This window comes from Hylobates moloch, unplaced genomic scaffold, assembly GCF_009828535.3.
Source record: "Hylobates moloch isolate HMO894 unplaced genomic scaffold, HMol_V3 SCAFFOLD_10, whole genome shotgun sequence".
Taxonomy (NCBI): domain Eukaryota; kingdom Metazoa; phylum Chordata; class Mammalia; order Primates; family Hylobatidae; genus Hylobates; species Hylobates moloch.
In genome coordinates, this window is record NW_026652285.1 from 23571390 (window position 1) to 23583013 (window position 11624).

Consider the following 11624-nt stretch of genomic DNA (forward strand, 5'->3'; position numbering starts at 1 on the left):
AGAAATGCAGAAAACAATTAGCAAAATGGTAAATTTAAGTACAACCATATCAATAATTGTATTAAATGTTATAGTTCTAATGCAATCAAAAGGCAGAAATTGTCAGACAGACTGAGTAAAAAGAAAAATTCAACCATCACTACCTGCAAAAGAAATGCATTAGATTCAAAGACACTAATACTCCCGAAGTAAAAATAAAAAATATAGACACTATACAATTAGTAACCATAATATAGCTCAAGTGAATATATCTATATCAGGCAAAGTAGATGTTAAAGCAAGTACTACTCAGCATGAAAGGGGTATTTCATAATGAACACAGGTTAAATACATCAAGAAGAAATAATGTATCCACACCTAACAGAGCTTCAAAATATTCAAGTCAAAATGTAAAGAATTAAAAAAGGAAAATAGATAACTTCATGACAATAATTGAATATTTCAATAATTTACTCTCAATAATTGATAGAACAGCTGGTACAAAAACCATAAAGGATGTAGAAGACATAGACAACGTTATCAACCAGCTTGAGCTGACTGACATCTGACAAGGTGACATCTTTTTTTTTCTTTTTTTCTAAATTTTTAATTAAATACAAGTTTGCAAAGATTTTTTCACATTCTTTGTGAAAATTTGCAAAAAAATTCTTTCGCTTTATTCTTTCAGCTTTTCATTCCTTCAACAATGCCTTTCACAGGGAAGAAGTTTTTAATTTTAATAAAGTCCAACTTAATAATTTTTCTTTCGTGGGTCATGCTTTTGTTGTCATATCTGAAAACTCATTGCCAAACCTAAGGTAACTATATATTCCTGTTATCTTCTAGAAGTTATATAGTTTTATGCTTTATATGCAAGTCTAAGATCCATTTGGAGTTAATTTTTATGAAAAGTATACATTGTATGTCTAGATTCATTTTTTTGCATATTGATATCCAATTGTTCCAGCACCATTTGTTGAACAGACTGTTCTTCCTCCATTGAATAACATTTGCTCCTTTGTCAAAGATTAGCTGACTACATTTGTAAGGGTCTATGTGTGGGCTCTTTATTCTGCTCCATTATCATTTTGTCTATTATTTTGTCTATACCACACTGTCTTGATTACTGTATAGTAAGTCTCACATTTGAGTAGCGTCGGTCCTCTGACTTTCTTCTTTAATTTGGTGTTATTCTGAGTCTTTTGCTGCTCCATGTAAACCTTAGAATCATTTTGTTGATAACCACAAAATAACTTGGTTGGAGCTTGTTTAGGATTACAGTGAATCTATACGTCAAGTTGGGGAGAATTAACATGATAACAATATTAGATCTTCCTATCTATGAATGGAATATCTCTCCATTTATTTCGATATTCTTTGATTTATTGGAGTTTTGTGGTTTTCCTCATATAGATCCTATACATTTATTATTATATTTATGCCTTAATATTAAATTTTTTCATGCTAATATAAATGATATTGTGCTTTTAATTTCAAAGTCCAAATGTTCATTGCTGTTCTATAGAAAGGCAATAGACTTTTGTATATTAACCTTATATCCCGTGATTTTACTATAATTACTTAGTTCCAGGAATTTTTTGCCTATTCTTTGGGATTTTCTACATTGACAATCATATCATCTGTGAACAAAGACAGTTTTATTTCTTTCTTTCCAATCTGTATACCTTTTATTTTCCTTCTTATCTTATCGCCTCAGCTAGGACTTTGAGTATAATGTCAAATAAGAGTGGTGAGAGGGGATATCCTTGCCTCATGCCCAGTCTAAAAGAAAGGGAAAACATCTAGTTTCTCACCATTAAGTGTAATGTTAGTTATAGACTTTTTGTAGACTTTTTTTTTTTTTTTTTTTTTTTGAGACAGAATCTCGCTCTTTTGCCCATGCCGGAGTGCAGTGGCGCTATCTCGGCTCACTGCAACCTCTGCTTCCTGGGTTCAAGCGATTCTCCTGCCTCAGCCTCCCGAGTAGCTGGGACCACAGGCGCCTGCCCCCGCGCCTGGCTAATTTGTATTTTTTTAGTAGAGACGGGGTTTCACCGTGTTAGCCAGGATGGTCTCGATCCCCTGACCTCGTGATCCGCCCGCCTCGGCCTCCCAAAGTGCCCTCTATTCCTAGTTTGCTGAGAATTTTTCTCACAAATGGGTAGTAGATTTTGTCAAATGCATTTTCTGCATTTATTAACATGATCATGTGATTTTTCTTTAGCCTGTTAATGTTATGGATTACACTAATTAATTTTCAAATGTTGGACCAGCATTGCATATTTGGAATAAATCCTTCTCGGCTATGTGAATAAATATTTTTATACATTTTTGGATTTAGTTTGCTAATATTCTGTTAGGGATTTTTGCATTTATGTTCATGATATATTAGTCTGGAGTTTTACTTTTTGTAATATCTTTATCTGGTTTTAGTATTAGAGTAATGCTGGCCTCATAGGATATGAGTTAGGAAGTATTCCCTTTGCTTCAGTTTTTATGGAAGAGATTATAGAGAATACGTATCATTTATTTCTTAAACGTTTGGTGGAATTCACCAGTAAAGCTGTCTGGGCCTCTAACAAATACTGGAATGTACTTAAAAATCATAGTGAAGGGGCTGGAATAGTGTAGCAGGCAGAATAAGGGCCCCTCAAGGATGTCCACATCTTCATCCACAAAACCTGTGAATATGTTAAATTACATGTAAAGGTGAATTAAATAAAGTTACAGCAGAATTAATGTGGCTAAACATTAAAATAGGGAGATTATACTTGATTATCTTGGTGGGTACAATGTAAACACAAGGGTCTTTATGAAACAGGAAGAAGGAAACAAATAAGAAAGAGAAGAGATGGGGATGACAGAAGCAGAGTCAGAGAGATGTTATGTTGTTGGTTTTGAACACAGAGGAAGACAGCCATGAGCCAAGGAGTGCAGGTGGCCTCTAGAAGCTGGAAAAGGCAAGGAAATGGTTTCTGTAGAGCCTCCAAAAAAGGAACAAAGTCCTGTAAACACCTTGTGTTTAGCCCAATGAGACTCATATTGTATTTCTGGCCTACACAATTGTAAGATGGCAAATTTTTGTGATTTTGTTTTGTTTTTTAGAGATGGGGTCTCACTATATTGCCCAGGCTGATCTTGAACTCCTGGGGAATTTGTGTTGTTTTAAGCCACTAAAAAACAAAACAACAACAAAAAAACTATCTGGGCCTGATGCTTTCTGTCTTGGAAGATTATTAATTATTGATTCAATTTCTGGCTGGACATGGTGGTGCACACCTGTAATCCCAGCACTTTGGGGGGCCGAGGCTGGCAGATCACTTGAGCTCAGTTGTTGGAGACCAGCGTGGCCAACATGGTGAAACCCTGTCTCTACTAAAAATACAAAAATTAGCCATGCGTGGTGGCGGGCACCTGTAATCCCAGCCACTCAGGAGGCTGAGGCACGAGAATTGCTTGAACCCAGGAGGCAGAGGTTGCAGTGAGCCGAGATCACGCCACTGCACTCCAGCCTTGGGCAACAGAGCAAGACTCTGTCTCAAAAAAAATAAATAAAAATAAAAAAATTTAAAAAAAATTCAATTTCTTTAATAGATCTAGACCTGTTCAGAGTATCTGTTTCTCCTTGTATACATTTTGGTAGGTTTTGTCCTTTAAGTAATTTGTTCATTTCATCTCAATTATCAAATTATAGAATTATTTATAATATTCCTTTATTATCCTTTTAATGTCATTAATAACATTAATGTTTAGTAGTGATAATCCCTCTTTTATTTCTGATATTAGTAATTTGTGTCTTCCCCTTTTTTTTCTTGGTTAGCCTGGCCAGAGTTTTATCAATTTTACTGATATTTTCTAAGAACTAGCTTTTGGTTTCCTTGATTTTGTCTGTTGATTCCCTGCTTTCAATTTAATTGATTGTTGCTCTAATTCTTACTAGTTCTTTTTTTCTGCCTGCTTTAGGTTTGTGTTGCTCTTCTTCCTCTAGTTTCCAGAAACTTGTACCTCTAATCTAAGGTACATGCTTAGATTACTGATTTTATATTTTTCCTATTTTCTGATATGTGCATTCAATGCTATCAATTTCCCTCTAAACATTTGCTGAATCCCACAAGTTTTTATAAGTTGTATTTTCATTTTTGTTTAGTTTAATATATTTTAAAATTTCTTCTGAGATTTCTTTGACCCATGTGTTATTTAGATGCCTATTGTTTAATCTCCAAATATTTTTTAATTTTCCAGCTATCTTTCCGTTATTGATTTTTAGTCTAATTCCATTGTGGTCTGCAGGCATACTGTGTATGGCTTTCTTTCTTTTTTTTTTTTTTTTGAGACAGAGTCTCACTCTGTCACCCACTGGAAGTGCAGTGGTGCAATCTCAGCTCACTGCAACCTCTGCCTACCGTGTTCAAGCGAGTCTCCTGCCTCAGCCTCCCGAGTAGCTAGGACTACAGGCACCCGCCATCATGCCTGGCTAATATTTTTATGTATTTTTAGTAGAGACAAGGTTTCACCATACTGGCCAGGCTGGTCTTGAACTCCTGACCTTGCGATCTGCCCGCCTCGGCCTCCCAAAGTGCTGGGATTACAGGCGTGAGCCACCAGGCCCGGCTTGCTTTTATTGTTTTAAATGTGATAAGTACTTGGGAGGCTGAGGTAGGAGGATCGCTTAAGGCCAGGAGTTTGAGACCAGCCTGGGCAACATAAGCATCTCTTAAAATTTTTTTTGCTCAGGTACTCTGTTATGTCCAGAATGTTGTTTATCTTGGTGAATGTTTCATGTGAGCTTTAGGAGAATATGTATTCTGCTATTGTTGGATGGAGATTCTGTAAATGTCAATTAGATCCAGTTGATTAATGATTCCATAGTTCAACTATATCTTTACTGATTTTCTGCCTGCTGCATTTGTCCGTCACTGACAGAAGAGTGTTGATGTTTCCAAGGATCATAATGGATTTGTCTATTTCTCTTTGCAGTTCTGTTAGTTTTTAACCCACGTATTTTAATGCTCTGTTGTTAGGCACCTATAAAGGACTGTTATGTCCTCCTGGAGAATTGACCCCTTTATCATTATGTAATACCATTCTTCATCCCTGATAATTTTCCTTGTTCAGAAATCTACTTTGTCCAAAATTAATATAGCTACTCAAGCTTTCCTTTGATCAGTGTTAGCTTGGTATACTTTTTTTTCTTCCTTTAACCTAATGATAACCAGTTGCTAATAGATAGCTATTCTGAAATGAGGACTTTCTGTCAAGATAGTGATGTCTTATTTTCACTGTGAGCTGGCTTTGTTTCCTGCATAACTATAACAGATTGCTAATTAACATTGATAAATATATCTCATTACTTTTTTCAATCACCATACAGGTTCAGTATCCCTTATTCAAAATACTTGGGGCCAAGCATGGTGGCTAACATCTGTAGTCCCAGCACTTCGGGAGGCTGAAGCAGGAGGATCACTTGAGGCCAGGAGTTTGAGACCTGCCTGAGCAACATAGTGAGACCCCGTCTCTACAAAAAAAAAAAAAAATTTAAATAGCTCGGTATGGTGGCATGTACCTGTAGTCTCAGCTACTCAGGAGGCTGAGCTATGATTATGCCACTTCACTTCAGCCTGAGTGACAGAGCAAGACCCTCTTTAAAAAAAAAACATAGGGACATGGATGAAACTGGAAACCATCATTCTCAGTAAACTATCGCAAGGACAAAAAAACAAACACCGCATGTTCTCACTCATAGGTGGGAATTGAACAATGAGAACCCATGGACACAGGAAGGGGAACATCACACTCCGGGGACTGTTGTGGGGTGGGGGAAGGGGGGAGGGACAGCATTAGGAGATATACCTAATGCTAAATGACGAGTTAATGGGTGCAGCACACCAACATGGCACATGGATACATATGTAACAAACCTGCACATTGTGCACATGTACCCTAAAACTTAAAGTATAATAATAATAATAAAAAGAAATAAAAACAAAACAAGCAAAAAAAAAAAAACCTTGGGACCAGCAGTGTTTCAGATTTCAGATTTTGGAATATTTGCATTATACTTAGTGGTTGAGCATCCCTAATGCAAAAATCAAAAATGCATCCCTAATCCGAAATCAAAAGTGCTCCAATGAGTATTTCCTTTGAACATCATGTCAACACTTAGAAAAGTTTCAAATTTTAGATTTTCAGATTAGGGATACTCAACCTGCATCTTTCCAAAATAAAGCAGTTCTAATTCCACCGCATATTGGGGGCTAAATTTTACCAGTACTGCTTGTGTATCCTGCTGTGGTTTTCTAAGTGTGTTATATATTTACAGTTTTGTCTCTTGAAATAGACAATTTTACTCTGGCATAGAGCTATTTATTCTAATCACATGTTGATGCTACTTTTAGGCATTATGTTATTTTAATTTTATTTCAATAGGTTTAGGGGTACAAATGGTTTTGGTTTCATGGTTGAATTGTATAGTGGTGAAGTCTGAAATTTTAGGGCACCCCTCACCCAAGTAGTGTACATTGTACCAAATATGTAGTTTTTTATCCCTCATCCCCCTTCCACTTTCCCCTCTTCTGAGTCTCCAATACTCATACGCATTATACCACTCTGTATGCCTTTGCATACTCATTACTTAGCTCATACTTACGAGAACATATGGTATTTTGTTTTGTTTTGCTTTGTTTTGAGACAGGGTCTTGCTCTGTTACCCAGGCCAGAGTGCAGTGGTACGATCTCGGCTCACTGCAGCCTTCACCTCCTGGGCTCAAGCAATCCTCTTACCTCAGCCTCCTGAGTAGCTGAGACCACAGGCATGCACCAACACACCCAGATAATTTTTTTTTTCTTTGGTAGAGCCAGGTTTTGCCATGTTGCCCAGGCTGGTCTCGAACTTCTGAGCTCTAGTGATCCACCTACATTGGGCTCCCAGAGTTCTGGGATTACAGGTGTGAGCCACCACACTCAGCCAGTATTTGGGGGGTTTTTTTGGTTTTTGTTTTTTGAGACAGAGTCTCACTTGCCCAGGTTGGAGTGCAGTAGTGCAATATCGGCTCACTGCAACCTCTGCCTCTCTGGTTCAAGTGATTCTCTTGCCTCAGCCTCCCAAGTAGCTGGGATTACAGGCATGCGCCACCATGCCCAGTTAATTTTTGTAGTTTTAGTAGAGACAGTGTTTTACCATGTTGGCCAGGCTGGTCTCAAACTCCTGACCTCAAGTGATCTGCCTGCCTTCCCCTCCCAAAGTGCTGGGATTACAACCATGATCCACTGTGTCCAGCCTGGTTTTTACTTCTGAGTTACTTCACTTAGAATAGTGACCTCCAATTCCATCCAAGTTACTGCAAAATACATTATTTTGTTCTTTTCTATGGCTGCGTAGTATTCTATGGTGTATACATGCCACATTTTATTTATCTACTTGTCAGTTGAGGGGCACTTAGGTTGGTTTCATATCTTTGCAATTGTGAGTTGTGCTGCAATAAACATATGCATGCTGGCTGGATGCAGTGGCTCATCCCTGTAATCCCAGGACTTTGGGAGACCAAGGCTGGTGGATTGCTTGAGCTCGGGAGTTCAAGACCAGCCTGGGCAATGTGGCAAACCCCCGTCTCTACCAAAAATACAAAAAATTATCCAGGCTTGGTGGTTTACACCTGTAGTCCCAGCTCCTTCTAGGGGGCTGAGGTGACAGGATCACTTGAGCCTGGGAAGCAGAGGCTGAAGTGAGCCATGATCATGCCACTGCACTCCAGTCTGGATGACAGAGTGAGACCCCATCTCAAAACAAACAAACAAACAAACATATGCGTGCAGGTGTCTTTTTGATATAATGACTTCTTTTCCTTTGGGTAGATAACCAGTAGTGGGATTGCTGGATTGAATGGTAGGTCTACTTTTAGTTCTTTGAGATCTGATATTGTTTTCCATAGAGGTTGTACTAATTTACATTCCCACCAGTGGTGTGTAAGTGTTTCCTTTTCAACACATCCACACTAACGTCTATTGTCTTTTGACTTTCTAATAATGACCATTCTGGCTGGGGTAAGGTGTTTTCTCATTGTGGTTTTAATTTGCATTTCCCTGATGATTAGTGATGTTGAGCGTTTTTTCGTATGTTTGTGGCTCTTCAAAGGGTCACACGAGTCCGGACACAATGGCTCATGCCTGTAATCACAGCACTTTGGGAGGCCAAGGCGGGCAGATCACCTGAGATCAGGAGTTTGAGACTAGCCTGGCCAACATGGTGAAACCCTGTCTCTACTAAAAATACAAAAACTGGCTGGGCATGTTTGTAATCGGTTCAATTACTTATTACAGCTATTTTATGCATAGAAATGTGGGGGGCATTCAAAGGTTAGTATGAGGAAGTTCCTACTCACAGGAGTTTATTATCTAGTAGGGGATGGTGGGGAAAGGATACAGAAGATAGAAAAGACATTAAACCTAGATTCAGTGCTGGAAGAGATAATACAGGTGTGGCACACACCTGTAATCCCAGAGGCTGAGGCAGGAGAGTCACTTGAACTCAGCAGCTGGAGGTTGCAGTGAGCCGAGATTGTGCCACTGCACTCCAGCCTGGTCAACAGGGAGACTGTCACACACACAAAAAAAGGATCACACGTTACATGAGCAGATACACAGTTTATCTGTGGTATTAAAATTTCATGGGAAGGCAATTGTGGGGGGAAGTCTAAAAAAAAGCTTCATAAAGGAGGGGAAAAGAGGCTGGCAACCCCTGGCATAAAAGATTAAACCCAAAATTGGCATCCAAAGCCTTCTACGGTCTGGTTTCCATTGACCTTTCCACCTTGATTCCTATCATTCTACACTGGGGGACAGATTGGACTAAATCTCTTAAGTTCTCTTCCAGCTCTAAGAATGTAAAGGTCTTTTCAGTTTGAACCCTTTTCTGTAACTAGACTCATCTTGCTTTCTCCTAGACAGACTACACTTATTCCTCATATGTAGAATGCCCTTCCATCTTTGTTTCCACGTTATTCACAACACTTCTACCCACACTGATCAATTTCTTCCATAAATGTATTATCTGCTACTGCCAATTTTAGCATGCAACCACATGTTTGTTATAATTAACTTTTTTTCTTTTTTCTTTTTCTTTTTTTTTTTTTTTTTGAGACAGGATCTTGCTCTCTTGCCCAGGCTGGAGTGCAGTGGTGTGATCACAGCCCATTGCAGCCTTGACCTCCTGGGCTCAAGCACTCCACCTGCCTCAGCCTCTGGAATAGCTGGGACTACAGGCATGTGCCACTACACCTGGCTAATTAAAAAAATTTTTTTTGTAGAGATGAGGCCTCACTATGTTGCCCAGACTGGTCATTTAACATTTTTAAGCCTCTTTCATTATTTGTAAAATGAAAGGATTATATTAAATCCATATTATCTCTTCCAGCACTGAATCTAGGTTTAATGTCTTTTCTATCTTCTGTATCCTTTCCCCACCATCCCCTACTAGATAATAAACTCCTGTGAGTAGGAACTTCCTCATACTAACCTTTGAATGCCCCCCACATTTCTATGCATAAAATAGCTGTAATAAGTAATTGAACTGATTAAATTGAGTCTGCATTCAGAGGTAAACTTGTGGTTATATCCTACTTGCTACTTATTTTGAATCTTGAGAATATTTGCAGCCAGGCATGGTGGCTCATGCTTGTACTCCCAGCACTTTTGGAGGCTGAGGCGGGCAGATCGTTTGAACCCAGGAGTTCAGGACCAGCCTGGGCAACATGATGAAACCCTGCCTCTACAAAAAAATTCAAAAATTAGCTGGGTGTGATAGCACACACCTGTAGTCCCAGATACTTGGGAGGCTAAGGTAGGAGGATTGCTTGAGCCCAGGAGGCGGAGGTCGCAATGAGCCAAGCCAAGATCACACCACTGCACTCCAGCCTGGGCGACAGAGTGAGACCCTGTCTCAAAAAAAAAAAAAAAAAAAAAAGGCCAGACATAGTGGCTCACACTTGTAATCTTAGCACTTTGGGAGGCCAAGGTGGGCGGATCACATGAGGCCAGGAGTTTGAGACTAGCCTGGCCAACATGGCGAAGCCCCATCTCTACTAAAAAAAAAAAAAAAAATACAAAAATTAGCTAGATGTGGTGGCATACACCTGTAATCCCAGCTACTTGGGAGGCTAAGTCATGAGAATTGCTTGAACCCAGGAGGCTGAGGTTGCAGTGAACTGAGATCGCACCACTGCACTCCAGCCTGGGTGACAAAGTGAAACTCTGTGTCAAAAGAGAGAGAGAGAGAGAGAGAGAGAGAATATTTGCCCCTTGATACATTGATTCACACTTTTTCCATCCGCTAACCCCGATCCATAGTAAACTATTTAAATATTATAACACAGCAGAATTAAAAGCTTGTGTTGAATTAATATTTTGCAAATGTTAACCCATTAGCAACCAAATTAAATGAATGTAATATTCTTTATCTCATTAGCAGAGACACAAAGCCCTAAAATGGCAACAAAGTTATTATATCTTCTGACTTATTCAAAGGAAACAGAAGTTGTAACAGGATTCCTACAATTTGCTGCTGAAAAAAATCCCACCCTTTCCCTTTTTTTTTTTTTTTTTGAGATGGAGTCTCCCTCTGTTGCCCAGGCTGGAGTGCAGTGGCACGATCTCAGCTCACTGCAACCTCCACCTCCCGGGTTCAAGCAATTCTCCTGTCTCAGTCTCCTGAGTAGCTGGGATTACAGGCGCACGCCACCATGCCTGGCTAATTTTTTGTATTTTAGTAGAGTTGGGGTTTCACCGTGTTGCCCAGGCTGGTCTCAAACTCCTGAGCTCAGGCAATCCACCCACGTCAGCCTCCCAAAGTGCTGGGATTACAGGCATGAGCCACCGCACCTGGCCTCCCTCTTTTTCATCTTGATTCTGTATGTGTACGTTTGTAGTAGTTAGAAGTCACATTTCACAGGATTGTATCTACCAAAAGAGTCAGTATTGAGAATTTTGTATTTTGTACTTCTGAAAGAGTATTTTCCCATTAACAATAAACTAATGAACATTTGGTTTTCATTTGCTTGTTTCAACAACCATTTTGGCATGTATGTGGTGTTAATAGCTTAATGCTTTGAACTGCAGGTGCCATATCTTCATGTATTGTAAACGTTTCTGTCTGAAGCGGTTAGAAAAACTAATGGATCTACTTAGTTCAGATTTAGTAAAATGTTCTGGTCATATGTGAAAGCATTAGTTTATTGAAGTATAAGAAAATCACTGATTACAAACTTTCAAGAGCACAAACCTTTAGCCTTTATGGACATATTAGCTAGGCTATCAGAGGTATTACTGGGGAATAAAAGGCTAACAGTTTATGTACCTTTCTAATCAATGATTAATAAAATCTCTTGTAAGAGCCTGTGTGTTGTCACTGGACATTTTTATCTTACCTTAGGCTTTCTTAACAGCTGCAGAGCAGACTATCCTGAAATTCTTACCAAGATATGTGTTCTTAGGTTACCTGTGTATTAACCTGCTCAGAATATCCAGAAGAGAAGATGTCCATATGTAATCTAGGCTGACCTTTTTCTGCCAAATTGTTTCAGTTGCAGATTATGGACTCTTGCCTTTCATTTTCATTATATTCTTACAGTTTTTTGTTTACTTCAGATCTTTAA